The 15,963-nt window shown below is 39.0% G+C and overlaps 1 protein-coding gene across 1 annotated transcript in view; it reads left to right on the top strand.

The window, feature by feature from the left end:
* The window catches only part of LOC129907351 (heterogeneous nuclear ribonucleoprotein U-like protein 2), a 217,504-nt gene that overhangs the window by 47,334 nt on the left and 154,207 nt on the right, over positions 1 to 15,963 (top strand). The window lies entirely within an intron of this gene.

Raw genomic sequence — 15,963 nt, 5'->3', positions numbered from 1 at the left:
ACAGTCTTACTGAACCGAAGACGCCCTTCTCCGCCTAGTGCGAGGATGTCCCCGTCATACAGCAGTCGCCTGTCCACGGTTCTTCGCCCGACGTGGTAGATTAGCGGAACTGCCAATCTATCCTGTACAAGCCCCCGTTGAACCACACAGGGCATCCATAGACAATCATCGGCCGGATGAGGGCCATGTAGCAAATCACCTTAACCCTGGTGTCAAGCCGACTGCTATAAAACAGCCGTTTTGTCAGGGCAAAAGCTCCCCTGGCCCTGGCCAGAACAGCATCCGTATGCCTATTGAAATATAGATATTGATCTAGCCAGATACCAAGATACTTTACTACACTTTTACTCGGCAGTGGATGTCCGTGTGGTCCAGCGATCGCCAGCTTCCGCTAGTTCCTTCGCGTATTCCCTGAAGCCCTAGCCAAAGGAGTCCTAAATAGAATCGTTTCTGATTTCTGAAAGTTAATTTTCAACTTCCAGTCATCACAATATCGCTGAATTTTGTCAAAATCACGTTGCAAGAGAATTCTGATGACCTCAACTTTTGGAGCTGTTCTGTACGCAATTAGATCGTCGGCATACGCAATTGCCTGAGTTAGACTTCCTATCAGATCGCTGGTGTAGATAATCGGTGAGTTCACCGCTCCCTGTTGAAGACCATTTTTGATATTAAAAACTCCAGTAGAAGTTACATTGCCACTTTTGACAACAAACGTTCTACCATTGAGCATGTCATAAAGCATATATAAAAGTGGTTTACTTATACCAAGTCTTGTTAATTTAAGATAGAGACCTTCTAACCAAACGGTGTCGAAAGCTTTTTCCAAATCAACAAGACAGGCACCCGTGCACTGTTTTTTAGATTTGTTCCACTGAATATCAGATACAAGTTTAGACGCGGCATGAATAGTGTCATGTCCTGCCTTAAACCCAAATTGATTATCCGGTATGATATTGTTGTCCTCAGCCCACTGAGACAGAGCCCTATTGATAACTTTTTCAAATACCTTGCCGATACTTGGAAGGAGACTTATCGACCGGAGATTTGCCGGATTGGAGTTGTCCTTTCCCTTTTTCGGTAGAGGATGTACCACAGCTGTTTTCCAACGCTTTGGATAATATGCATTATTCAGAGCGTTGTTGAACAGAGTGGCAAAAATGTCAATAGCTTCTTGCGGTAGTACAATATTGGATATACCATCGACTCCTGCTGACTTCTTTTTCTTTAATGAATCGAAGATGAGCTTGAGCTCTACCTTCGTAGCTAACAGGGTGTTAACCCCAGCATCCTCGGCGATGATGGCGTTTGCCAAGTGCTCTTCATTAAACCCGGTAAAACCGCGATTCTCAGATCGCCATTGCGTAATATCATTACGTAGATAGAAGTGATGAAGGAGGGCCCTGTTTTCCAGGTCATGGTTCGGGTTAATGCTAGCATTTACCTTGTACACTTGCTGGAAGGCAGCACCCACCGCTTCCATTTTCTCTTGCGGATCTTCGATTATAAAGAGGTCGTCGTTAAAGATGGCTTCCCCTGGATTTATGCCTGCGGTCAGGAGTACATCTCTGTTTTCCACAGTTCTCTGGAGCTTAAGACACGGAAGCTCGTTTTGATCATTCCGTCTAAAAATCTTATTAATCTACGGAAACATACTCGGGTCGCTAGAATTAACGGCCCGAATTTTTTTGTCCCAATACAAATTAATAGACAACCTATAATTTTCTTTGATCAACTGGTTGATGTTTTTGATCGACGACTTCAGTGTTCTAATCTCCAGATCGTGTGGGTCGGTAAATCGCCGGTATAAACGTTTAAGTCTTGTCAATAGTCCGCTTTTTTGTCTGTGGAGTGCGTCAATAGTTGCGTTTCGTTAAACGTTATTTTGGTCACGTTCTTTGTATGTAGGTATTGTTCTGTTCATCGTATGTAGGATGGTATCGTCCATCTGTTGGAGATAACCATCAATCTCACTGTTCGACAGATTTCTGTCGTTTGGAGGGTCTATGTTATTCGAGCGCAGTTCTCTTGCTAAGGCGTTGGTGAAGCGTGGCCAGCGCATCTTACCGTAGATGTAAGAATGCTCCGGTACATACTCCTCCAATTCCACAAGTTCGTTCGGAAGCTGTATTGCGGCGGCGAGTCCGCAGTGGTCGCTGTCGTACTCAATTGTACGAAGGCAGTTTTTTGGGTGTTGGCCCACAGATTCTGTTATTGTCAGTCTCGAGTCTAGAAGCAATAAATCCAGAAAAGAACCGCTTCTTGGAAACGATGGCCTTTCAGTAGCCAGCAGATCAACCCTATATTCAATATTGTTTTGACTCATCCAATTATACAGATGATTACCTCGCTGATTCTGTATTTGATTTCCCCAATCTTGATGTTTGGCGTTCAGATCACCGGCCATGAGGATAAAGTTTTCCTCCAAATTCAGTCGAAGGATTTGAAAAAGTTTTTCGAGTTCTGTCGTAAAGTCAGCTGGTTGAGGTGCTTCTGGCGCATAATCTGCGACAGCATACACCCGCTTTCCATGCTGGAGAGGGATGCATACAATGCACACCTCAAGCGATCGAAATTTTCGCACTTCACTATTGTATATTACTTTATAACTAATGCCTTTACGTATGAAGATTGCAACACCGCCCCTCTTCTTACGATATTGTAATTAATATTTGTCAGCTTATATGTCTGTTTTAGCTTAGTTTCGCTAGCCATTAACACATCGGGACATAGATCTTTCAACAATTGGAAAAGGTTAGCTCTACGTTCGACCCTAATCAGTGAATTTACATTCACAGCTAGGATCCTAAGGGGCCTGTCTGACAGCGCGCCCATTACGACCTAAGTTGCGTTAAGCTAGGCAGTTGAGTGTAGATATGATCTACCCTCACTGTCTGCTCCCTTATCTGGCTTTGAAGCCCTGTTAACTGTGCTTGAATGCTCAGTAACAAGGTCAAAACCTCTGATTCTGCCGCCGGTGCTTTAGGCACGGGGGCCTGTTGGGCAACCTTTGGTGGCTTCTGTGTCGGCTTCGGCATTGCCCTTTGCGCCATTTGGGCATAAGATATGCTTGGGTTGACGATAGGAGCACGCCCTTCTGGACGTTTTTCAACGACAGCCTGCTTCGCCGTTTTTTGCTGCTTCATTTGCTGAAACCTCGGACAGCCCCTATAATTAGCAGGGTGCCCGACGCTTCCGCAGACTGCGCATTTTAGCTGGACCTTGACTTCGACCCGTTCCTCCCCGAGTTTACACTCCCCCTTGTTGTGGTTCTCTCCACACTTTACACAGCGCGAGTGCATTTCGAAGTTGGCTGCGGCATGGCCGAACCTTTGGCAGCGCACGCATTGAAGCATGTCACCGCGCCTTTTTAATTTATCCAAAGTGACAACCTGGTAGTTGAGGACGGTGATACTCCTCAAACTATCCAGTTTGCTGTTGGGTGAGAGCTGTACTAAAAATATCGGCAGCTTCCTTTTCTCCCTCCTGGACAAAGCCGTTTGGAATGGCTTGACGCTGATGATCTCGAGATCATCACTCGCTTTGCGGCGGAGCTCATCGTAGAGCGCGTGGGGTTCCGTGCAGGAATCTATACCCTGAAGGAGGACCGTTTGGATTTTATCCAACTTAGGGGTAAAACTGAAGTACTCAGTGGTGGTTTCTTTTAATAAAAATCTACTATTACTAAGTCTTTTAATAAAAAAATTTTCGCCTATGGCCGACTTACATAGCTTAATTGTGTACTCTAGCTCCATCCTGAACACATTAATTGGTGGCACATTTTCTTTCTTTGGTTTTTCTATCTGTAGCTGCTGCTGGTGTCCTTTCCCTCGCTGCTGCTCCTTGGTCTGCTGCTGTTGGGTCCGCACCTGCTGTTGGCTTCCACTAGGCTTGTCTGCCTCTGCTTGTTGTTGTTGTTGCTGTGTACTTTGCTGTTCTGACAGTTGTTGTTGTTGCTGCTGTGGCTGTACTTGCTGCTGTTCTGGCACTTGTGCTGGCAGATGTTATTGTTTTTGTGCAACTTGTCCAGGCAATTGTTGTTGCCGCTGTTGCTGCTGTTGTTGTTGTCGCTGTGGTTGAGGGACTTCTTGTTGCTGCAGTTGCTGTTGTTTTTGTTCGGCTGCCTTGGCTGCTTTAGCGACTTCCTTGTCGGCGAGCGCTTGTACACTGCCGGTCACTTGAATACGTCCACATTTTAGTTCATCTTATTTTTAGCCTAGCTTGGTATTTATTGCAATGGTACATTTTTTTTACATACGTAACGAGAGAACATCTTTATGCGCTTAGCTTAGGAGAAAAAAAATTGTCTTGGGACCTACCGTTCTTCTCACACGGTAGCTAGACAAAATCTATTCATAAAAACAAGCATATTTTTTGACTCATCTGAATAGACTCAAAAGCAAAAATGTTAATAAATGATGAGTTGCATGGGTCAGTTGGACTCAAAATTGTGTCTGTCAATAAATCTGATTGTCTATAACCTATAAGGACGAAAACGGCTCGAAAAAAATCATTAGGCGCGGGAAAAATGGCGAAAATAAAAGAAGTCTTTGAATTAGGCCGAAATCAACGATGCATTGGGACAAAAATTAACACAAGTTAAAATTTAGTATGCAGTTATTCGCGCAATATCCAAGGGTATAGAAACAACATTTACAATCGAAGTTGCTTAGCCACAACATTGGCCGATAGATGTGCAATGATCTGAACAGCATGACTTCGCGCTAAAAATTAAGCTGAAAAACGGTATGAAATGCAGTTTAACGACGGCAAAATGGGTTGTCAGAAGTAGTAAACATTTGAGAAGAACAAATCTTCGCAAAAACTACCACTTTACAAACCACGAAAAGAAACTCGCCTCCAATAGTAAAAAAAACTGTGTTAGAAATTGCAGATCGAAAGTTTTGTAGAAAAAAATAGCTTGCACTTAATGACACTCCCTTCACAGTTATGCAGACAACTTAAAATAATCCTTCTCTCTACGAAGGTCATACAAATAGGAATTTAGACCTCAGGGTTAACTTAATTCATTTTTTTCCTTTGTAAAATCACCGGTTGGAAATTCGACTTTCACGACATGTTTTTTTTTTTTACTATTGGAGGCGAGTTTCTTTTCGTGGTTTGTAAAGTGGTAGTTTTTGCGAAGATTTGTTCTTCTCAAATGTTTACCACTTCTGACAACCCATTTTGCCGTCGTTAAACTGCATTTTATACCGCTTTTCAGCTTAATTTTTAGCGCGAAGTCATGCTGTTCAGATCATTGCACATCTATCGGCCAATGTTGTGGCTAAGCAACTTCGATTGTAAATGTTGTTTCTATACCCTTGGATATTGCGCGAATAACTGCATACTAAATTTTAACTTGTGTTAATTTTTGTCCCAATGCATCGTTGATTTCGGCCTAATTCAAAGACTTCTTTTATTTTCGCCATTTTTCCCGCGCCAAATGATTTTTTTCGAGCCGTTTTCGTCCTTATAGGTTATAGACAATCAGATTTATTGACAGACACAATTTTGAGTCCAACTGACCCATGCAACTCATCATTTATTAACATTTTTGCTTTTGAGTCTATTCAGATGAGTAAAAAAATATACTTGTTTTTATGAATAGATTTTGTCTAGCTACCGTGTGAGAAAAACGGTAGGTCCCAAGACAATTTTTTTTCTCCTAAGCTAAGCGCATAAAGATGTTCTCTCGTTACGTATGTAAAAAAGATGTACCATTGCAATAAATACCAAGCCAGGCTAAAAATAAGATGAACTAAAATGTGGACGTATTCAGATGACCGGCAGTGTATGTCTTTGGCTCTTCGTGCTTGTTGCTTTTCTTTCAAGAGCTGAAGCAGGGGCGCAACTTCTTGTTTAAGGGCCTCCATTTGCCTCTCAAACTGGCTGATTTTTGTTTGGAGGGTCTGCTCCTCCTCATCGTCTTCATCTGATGACGGCCCTGATGAATGTCAGACCTGGAACCCAGCAAACGCAGAACTACAGAAAAAACCGGTGAAATATGTACGTAAAAGAAGTACTTCTTTTCCACTGAAAAAAGATAGGAGCTCGGGAAAAAAACTCAGTTATATACTTTCTGTATATAAGAATACGCGAAGCAGCTATCTCTTTCTTGCAAACGCAGAACTACAGAAAAAACCGGTGAAATATGTATGTACGTAAAAGAAGTACTTCTTTTCCACTGAAAAAAGATAGGAGCTCGGGAAAAAACTCAGTTATATACTTTCTGTATATAAGAATACGCGAAGCAGCTATCTCTTTCTTGCATGCTGTGATGTGCTTTTTTGTCAAAGGCTGAGGTTTCGCTCGCCGGATTCCAAAGTACAAATTAAAGTAAGCACTTAACTTTAATCAAAAGGTTTTACTCTAAACACTCCGTTTGACGGTTCTTTCGCGCTGGTAATTCCTGATGATTTCTTCAGGTCGGTCGGCGGCTTCCTTCGACTTCTTTAGCAGGGAAAGGTTTTGGTTGATAGGTAAATCTTGGATTGCCCCCGGTAAAAATCACGGAGTTGCCCCCGGTAAAAAATCACGGCGTTACCACCGTTAAAAATCACGGAGTTGCCCCCGGTAAAAATCACGGAGTTGCCCCCGGTAAAAATCACGACGTTGCCACCGGTAAAAATCACGACGTTGCCACCGGTAAAAATCACGGCGTTGCCACCGGTAAAAATCACGGAGTTGCCCCCGGTAAAAATCACGGCGTTACCACCGGTAAAAAATCACGGAGTTGCCCCCGGTAAAAATCACGGCGTTGCCACCGGTAAAAATCACGGAGTTGCCCCGGTAAAAATCACGGCGTTGCCACCGGTAAAAATCACGGCGTTGCCACCGGTAAAAATCACGGAGTTGCCCCCGGTAAAAATCACGGCGTTACCACCGGTAAAAATCACGGAGTTGCCCCCGGTAAAAATCACGGCGTTGCCACCGGTAAAAATCACGGAGTTGCCCCCGGTAAAAATCACGGCGTTGCCACCGGTAAAAATCACGGAGTTGCCCCCGGTAAAAATCACGGCGTTGCCACCGGTAAAAATCACGGCGTTGCCACCGGTAAAAATCACGGAGTTGCCACCGGTAAAAATCACGGAGTTGCCCCCGGTAAAAATCACGGCGTTACCACCGGTAAAAAATCACGGAGTTGCCCCCGGTAAAAATCACGGCGTTGCCACCGGTAAAAATCACGGAGTTGCCCCCGGTAAAAATCACGGCGTTGCCACCGGTAAAAATCACGGCGTTGCCACCGGTAAAAATCACGGAGTTGCCCCCGGTAAAAATCACGGCGTTACCACCGGTAAAAATCACGGAGTTGCCCCCGGTAAAAATCACGGCGTTGCCACCGGTAAAAATCACGGAGTTGCCCCCGGTAAAAATCACCGCGTTGCCACTGGTAAAAATCACGGAGTTGCCCCCGGTAAAAATCACGGAGTTGCCTCCGGTAATCTGGTACACTGGTCGGTTATATTGTTTAGACCCCTTACCGCTGGTGGGGGGAAGTCTAATAATTTAATTTTTTTATTTTTACTTAGCTCCGTTTTAACTCCTAGAGTTACTTCTTCTTAACATGATCACGATTGAATGATGATTTTGTCGTTTGTATGGCGGCTTCTTATATTACTATTGAACTTAACTCAGTGTGAATTATTAAGCACAAAGAATTATTTTCAATAGTTTTTTGTCGAACGAAAACATTTGCAAAATTTTCGTATTTTGCTTACATACTTGCACTATAGTGATAATAATAATATTTCCTTTATTATTCACCACACTTCAGCTCATCCATAATATTACATAGCGAAACATATTCTATCGTTATTCACCACACCTCTCCTCATTCATGATTTTATTTTCATGAAACATATTCACCACCGAGCTCTCTTGTTCGTTTGCAAATCGATGCCATCAGCGTAGATCTTACTGATTGATAAGGAAATTTTCTCAATTCTCCTTTGTTATCAAAATTCTTCTTAATCAGTGTGGTGAATATCGATGCAGCGTTGTTGGCTGCTATAGATGATCGTTAGATGGGATTTGCTCTTCATGCAGGGCACATCGTGGGAACATATGTTATTTTACATTACCCTTTTTTATATTTAATTGAATTCAAGGTTAGGTTAAATAAATCAGGTAAAGGGCAGCAAATGTTAAAGCAAATTGTAATGCTTCATTACAACTCACCCCTTCTTCGGAGACGAGAACCTTCTCGTCTGAAATTATCTCTCGGGTAAAAAAAATAACAGCAGCAAAATGATATGATATGATATTTAATAAATGATAAAAAAAAAACAAGTATTAAAAATATTGAAAATATTAATTTTAACTTTTTTTTTTTTTTTTTTTTTTGGGAGTAGGTCGGGATAGAAACAAATGTTACAATATTACTCTTAACATTTTTTTTTTTAGATTTCGGTCGGATACGGGTTTGTTTTTGTTCAGGTAATTTTTTTTTCTTAACCAAAAAAAATTCAAAATAAAGATTAAACAAAAAATTTTTAATTTTCTCTTACGACGTTGCTTTCAAATTTTTTTTTTATTTTTAAAATTCGGTATTGCAGTTTTTTGGTTGGGATGTTTAATTTTTTTCTTTAATCGGATTTTTATATTTGCATTGTTGTTATCCGAATATTTTTCGGATTCGGCTTTGATTTTGTTAGCCTCGTTGAAATTTGTGTTTCTGGGTTTTTGGTTTCGACGTTTGGAGCGGGTTGGTTGCCTTTTAGAGCAAACGGAAGGATCACCATTAGCCCTCATAAGGGCCTGCTGGGTTTCTTTTAAACGTAATGAACGATTTTTGGGTTTTGCAAGTACGGTGAACCCATGGGGATGGCATGTGCAATCCCTGCTCAGAACACCTTCTTTTCCGCAGTGGGAGCAAAATTTTATGGGTTTATGATGACCTTGACGCTTACATTTTCAGCAATGAGACCATCGGTAATATTCTGTAACAGGCTGTTTGATCCTTTCAATAGGCTTATTTTGTGCTGACTCTGGGGCTAGGTGATACAAATTTTCTCTACATGTTTCATAGTTATTAATAGTGTCCAGTTCAGAAACTTGTCGCCGTGGTTGTTGTTCTCGGAACGGATTCGGTTGAGTGTTTGGTGGTACTATTCTGGTGGTAGTGGTATTTAGGTTACGGTTTTCACTTTGAATGTATTCAAATTCCTCTGCCAGCTTAGTCAGCTCCTCTAACGTACGGAAATCTTTACGCCGGATGTAAAGATGGTATTCTGGTCGGAGTCGGTCATATACGCGATCGACACTGTCGGTTATGCGCATAGTAGGATGTTGGTGAATCAAATATTGGGTTGCCCTGATGAAATCCTTGGCCTTTTCTCGAGGGCCTTGTCTTTTCCTGGAAATTTCATCTTCCAATTTGTGAACGAATCGAATGGGGAGGAAATGTCCTAGGAATGCTTGGTGGAAATCGTCCCAGCTTCTGAATCCTCCACGGTTAATGCGGTACCACTCCAAAGCTGATCCCCGAAAAATTTCTGGGAGAGACCGCAACATGTCACACGATTGTATCCTGTATGATTCGGCAAGCTCCTCTATGCGTTTTATAAACTCCAATGCGCTCCCGGAGCCGTCGAATCGTAGACCCCATTTTCGGACTGTATTTAATACTTCGGCATCTCGGTTCATAAGTATTCTATAGTATGAAAATATTTCTGGTAAAGTTGTTCTTGGGTAGTTAACAATCGGGTTATGGCTTGGTAGTTGAGTAGCTACTGAAGTGGTTGGCATCTCTGTGCTCGAGATTTTGTCGGAGATTTTATACTGACCTGGTAACGAACATGAGATGTATGACATGGTCGTTTTTGGCCCCATATTTTGAGTTTCTTCATTCGGATAGTAAGAAGGTCGGTATTCAGGTAACTTCGTCATCTGTTCGAACTCAGTAATAGCGGTATGGGCTGCTGAAGTGATTGTCGTAACAGCTGGTCTTGGAAGATTTGATGGGTAGTACCAATCTCTATAATCAGGGTGCTGAGTCATCTTCTCCAGGTCGTTGATTGCAGCGTAAGTAGCTGGGGTATATATCGGCTTCTGATGTTTTTGTAACTCTGGTACTCGGTACTGGTATTCTGTATACGCTGGTTGCTGTACCTTTCCGTTGGTATTAGATCCACTCGGATATACAGCGACGCTCTCGATTTCAAAAGATTCTTTGGAAGAAACGGGGATAGTTGGCGGGGCGTCTTCATGATACTCCCTTTCGGCAACCAACCTTTCCATTTCTTCCCACAAGTTTTGCATGGATTTTCGGACTCTGGCTTCTTTGATGTGTGCGCTGAAGCTTGCACGCAGGGCAGCCACGGTACCTTCGGTACTCAGGCCTAGTTGAGCCATCCTTTGCTTGAGCTCCTCCTTATTAAGAAGATAAATTGCTCCTATACTGGAAAATATGTCGAAGCTATCGCCTTCTTCAGACATTTTGGCTTAAAACGGGAATTCGGTCGGGTTCGAGTACGGAGGTTTTCGGTTGTGTTTGGACCGCTATGGATTTTGTACGGTGGGTAACCTTTCGGTTCGGTGCAGTTACGGTAACCTCTCGGTTGATTTGTTGGACCTCGTGGGATTTTAAAGATACGGACGGTAGATAACCTTTCGGTTGGGTACGGGTACGGTAATTTTTCGGTTTTTGTTTTTTAATCCTTTTGGGATTAAAAAAAAAAAAATAGGCGGTATGTAACCTCTTGGTTCGGTTGGCGTACGGTCGGTGTGTAACCTTTCGGTTCGGTGCAGGTTCGGTATAAAATTTTGTTTTTTTTTTTTTAATTTGATAAGTTTGCTCGACCTTGAAGGTCGCCTTACTTTTAGGTAAGGGTACAGAATTTAAAAAAAAATCGAAGAGTTCAGAAATGTTTTGGTGACCAAATTGTTATTAATTAAATTGAATGTTGTTTTAGGCCGTTTTTGCCCTTTTTAAGATTTAAGAGTTTGTTTGTTTCGGTAAAGACCTTTAAGGTCCCTGCTCGGGCGCCAATTTGTGATGTGCTTTTTTGTCAAAGGCTGAGGTTTCGCTCGCCGGATTCCAAAGTACAAATTAAAGTAAGCACGTAACTTTAATCAAAAGGTTTTACTTTTATTTAACTCTTAAATCTTAAAATCTTAATTAACAAACAAACAATTCTCTTAATAATTATGGTCTGGTTCTGGTTCTTGTGTTTATTTAGGCCTTTTAGTCAAAAACACTCCGTTTGACGGTTCTTTCGCGCTGGTAATTCCTGATGATTTCTTCAGGTCGGTCGGCGGCTTCCTTCGACTTCTTTAGCAGGGAAAGGTTTTGGTTGATAGGTAAATCTTGGATTGCCCCCGGTAAAAATCACGGAGTTGCCCCCGGTAAAAAATCACTAGAAAATATAAAATGTAGGAAAAGTCAAATCAAACGCGAGCCGCCATTACATAAGAGACAAAACTTTGTGCATTGCATACAATGCGCTCTTTTCCTCCCATTAATCAAAGAAGAGTTTATTTTTTTAGGAGAAACAAAAGTTCTATTTTTGGAGGGGAGAGATTTTGGTAAATAAGGAAACACATACATCCTCAAAATAAGCTTTGTTGGTGGTTGTATTTTCCCCTAAACTACTGAGGTTTGGTTTGCAGGTAAGATTGTTGTTATCACCCGAAATGAAATGCCCTCCTCCCCCATCCCTCCCCCACCGGACATGTAGCTAATCTCATCATCGTCTAGGGGCTTCTGATGTAATTTAGCTGCCGTTTCATTATTTGCTTTGCGCGCCGTTTCCTTCTCTTCAGCTGGCAGCTTAGCTGAAGGTTTAGTGGAACGACGCTTCACAAGGTTCGGCTGTGGTTTTAGCTTTTGCCTTCTCCTCTTCCCCATATCGGCTGTTGTTGCCGTTGGCTCACTTGTCGTTGGCTTGATTGCCGTTGGCTTCTCCTCTGTAGCTGGGGCACCTTTCGATGTCCCCGGTATATCGTCCGATTGCATACGCTCTATGCCAAGCGAATGCTAAACAGTTTTCGTTTTAAAAAAACTTTCAAATTTGCTCGGCCCAGCTGGGAATCGAACACGGTTCCTTCAGATCTCCGGTCCGACGTCACTTTCTCTGAGCTACCGATAACTTGATAGCCTTACTGGCTAACTAAATACTTATTAAATCCGATACCGATTTAAAATTCACTATGAAAGTCGATTGCGTCCACACTCTTTCACAGTACACGATCGACTGTCAGTCAGTCTGTCTGTCTTTCTGTCTGTCTGTCTGTCTGTCAGTCTGTCAGTCTATCTGTCTGTTTACATAAGGACCTACAGCATAAACGGATGGACCGATTAATGTCAAACTTGGTATGTAGCGTTATTTGGCGACTCTTCAGAGGGGCTTTTGGAATCAATTTTTTTTTTGGCCAAAAATAACGGTACTTGTCGTATACCGATTTTAGTCAAGTTGAAATTGCTCGAAACGGCTCCAACGATTTTGTTCAAAATATTCAAATGTTAGTTTAAAGACAAGGTCTATCTTCTAATGAAAAAATCATTATTAAAGGTACCTGCCATAGAACCGTTTTTTTTTTTTTTAATCCGATTATCTCCGAAACCGCTTATTCGATTTCAACGAAACTTTTTGTGACGAAGCATTTATATAATTTAAATATAAAACAAAAATAAAATTTCCAAAAAAATAATTTTTGGATTTAAAAAAAAAAATTGAAAATTTTTTTTTGAAAAATCAAATTTTTGAAAACCGGACATTGATTTTTTTGAAATTTTGTTTTTAGATGTTGATTAGTAATTTCTACAAAATGGCATACCAATTTTTTTTTTTAAACTTTTTTTTTCCAAAAAAAATATTTATAAAAAATTAGTTTAAAAAAAACGGCTCTAACGACTTTGAAAATTTTTTTTCTAAAAAAGCATCTTAATATATCAATCAAAACTGCATACTTGTTTTGGAGGGCAATTTGATTTCAGATTTTATTTTATTTTTTTAAAAAACGAAATTTACTTTTTTTTTTTTATTTATTTTTTGTACTCATATAGTAGGTTAGGTACCTACATTTTCCAAATTTCTATGTAAAAAGTGTTGAAAATTTAAGCAACTTGAACTCTAAGAGCAAGTTCGTGTGACCCAGTTGTGCTTTTGTTTTAATATAAATTATAACGGTTTCTAAAAGACCTATTTTCTTTCTTATAAGATCTTTTAAAATCTTTTCGATATCTTTTTTATTGTTCGAGATATCGTCAGTTTTTTGGCTTATTGTAATGTATCAAACAGATATCACGTTTTCATCTCCTTTTTGATAAAAACACACTTCATTTCAAAATATCTCGGACAGTAAAGAAGATATTGCAAAGATTTAACAGTTTTTGCAAGAAGGAAAATAGTTCTTATAAAAACCGTTATGATTTATATTTAAAAAAAATCTTCAAATTAAAGCATGACATCAAAAGTGGTAAAAAAACGTTCTTTGCATTCTCTAACGATAGTATTTTCAAAACGGGAGCTGATAAGATATTTTTGACTTCAGATTCGAGTTCAACACACCGAAAACCTTTAGAAAAGTATATTTTGGTTCATCTGGAAAAATCAAAAACAATTTTTTTGAACTTTCTAATGGTAATATTTCAAAAACGAGAGCTGATAGGATATTTCTGACATCAGATTCGAGTTCAGCACACCGAAAACCTATAGAAAAGTATATCTTAGTCTCGGCACCAAAAAAAAAAATTTAATTTTGTTGACCAGTTTATTTTACCCAGTGAAAAAATAATTTTGTGTAGCGGTGCATGTTGATCTTCAACTCATGTAAGTTGTGGAAAATTAGATGCTAAGTTACTTAGACAAATTTTCAAGTCTATAGATTAAAAATTGCCGGGTGTTGCCGTTTTGATTTTTTTTTTAAATTTAACTGAAGATTTTTGTGAAGAAAAAAAAAATTTTTTTTTTAATTTTTCTTAAATTTCATAAATTAATTGATGCCAAAAGATTGTCTACGAAATTCAAGGAAAAAAAAAATATGAGGGTGTGAGGGACAATCTTCCATCGTTCAAGCGATAGATGCAATTTTCTTATTAATTGGCTTCAAACACATAAAACAATATTTGAACACAACGGCAACACCTACAATATTTAAATATACATTTTTAAAAAGCTTATAGGCTATTGATTATGTCGAAAAAAACAGGGTAATAAGGAACTAAGACGTTCACGGGTTTTTATTGCAGGAATCGTTCAATGGGTTATAAAAGAAGATAAAACCGCGGAGTGCTATTAAATGAGAGGGTGGAAACTGAAGATAGGGGTGCAAAAGCCCCCTTTTTGGTTTTTTCAATATACCTCGTAAACCAAGCAAAATATTGATATATTTCACATAAAACTTTTTGTAGAGAATTAAATTTCCTATTGGAATAATGTTTTTTAAAAATTGAAAAAAAAATTTCTATACCAAAATAGTCGAAACAATCATAAAAAAAATATCAAAAAAATCGATTTTTTGAGTTTTTTTGCTTTTTTAGTTGTACATTTTTTTTGGGTTGAGATAGACATAAACATTGCTCCAAAGAAAAAAAGAAGATTAAATTTCCTTCAAACTGCTGTGCTCACTAAATTTTTTCATTGAAAATTAACCGAAGTATGGCCATTTTAATCTATCTTTTTTTCGCATTTTTAGTTTTACTCAAGTAAAACAGAAACATTTGAGGGGAAAGTACGATAACTTAAGCACCAAGAACTGATAATAAGATTTTGTAGAGGGGTAAAATACAATCATTGTTTACTATGGGAGAGGGGGTCAATGTCCCCCCGTTTTGGCGGGAGGGGCAATTTTCTAAAAAAAATACTTAAAATAAAAAAAAATTATTAAAAAACAACGGCAACACTTACAGTTTTGATTAATACTTTTTTTCAAATGCTAGAATTATAAACTTAATATTAATTTTAAAATGAAGTTATTTTAATCAATTCTTTTTGAAATAAACGAGTGATTCCGATAAAGAAAGTATTTTGTCTATTTTTCAATTTTCTCAAAAAGTAGAAGGCATAGGAACATTATGATTTTCATGATTTGATAACAAATCAATTAAGGCAGTTTACTTTGTCGAGCAATTTTGTATTGAAGTCCGCAGTCTCTGTGAAAATTGTACTCAATGTGCTTTTTAAACTTTTTTTTCACAAGTTTTGGCTTTGAAATCGGATATTTCAAAAACAATTGATTAAAATAACTTCATTTTAAAATTAATATTAAGTTTATAGTTCTAGCTTTTGAAAAAAGTATCAATCAAAACTGTAAGTGTTGCCGTTGTTTTTTAATAATTTTTTTTTATTTTAAGTATTTTTTTTAGAAAATTGCCCCTCCCGCCAAAACGGGGGGACATTGACCCCCTCTCCCATAGTAAACAATGATTGAATTTTACCCCTCTACAAAATCTTATTATCAGTTCTTGGTGCTTATGTTATCGTACTTTCCCCTCAAATGTTTCTGTTTTACTTGAGTAAAACTAAAAATGCGAAAAAAAAGATAGATTAAAATGGCCATACTTCGGTTAATTTTCAATGAAAAAATTTAGTGAGCACAGCAGTTTGAAGGAAATTTAATCTTCTTTTTTTCTTTGGAGCAATGTTTATGTCTATCTCAACCCAAAAAAAATGTACAACTAAAAAAGCAAAAAAACTCAAAAAATCGATTTTTTGATATTTTTTTTATGATTGTTTCGACTATTTTGGTATGGAAATTTTTTTTTTTCAATTTTTAAAAAACATTATTCCAATAGGAAATTTAATTCTCTACAAAAAGTTTTATGTGAAATATATCAATATTTTGCTTGGTTTACGAGGTATATTGAAAAAACCAAAAAGGGGGCTTTTGCACCCCTATCTTCAGTTTCCACCCTCTCATTTAATAGCACTCCGCGGTTTTATCTTCTTTTATAACCCATTGAACGATTCCTGCAATAAAAACCCGTGAACGTCTTAGTTCCTTTCTAAACTACATAAT

Source organism: Episyrphus balteatus, chromosome 1, assembly GCF_945859705.1.
Source record: "Episyrphus balteatus chromosome 1, idEpiBalt1.1, whole genome shotgun sequence".
NCBI lineage: Eukaryota > Metazoa > Arthropoda > Insecta > Diptera > Syrphidae > Episyrphus > Episyrphus balteatus.
Note: the sequence above shows the minus strand (reverse complement) of the source record. Positions and strands in the feature narration are given on the sequence as shown.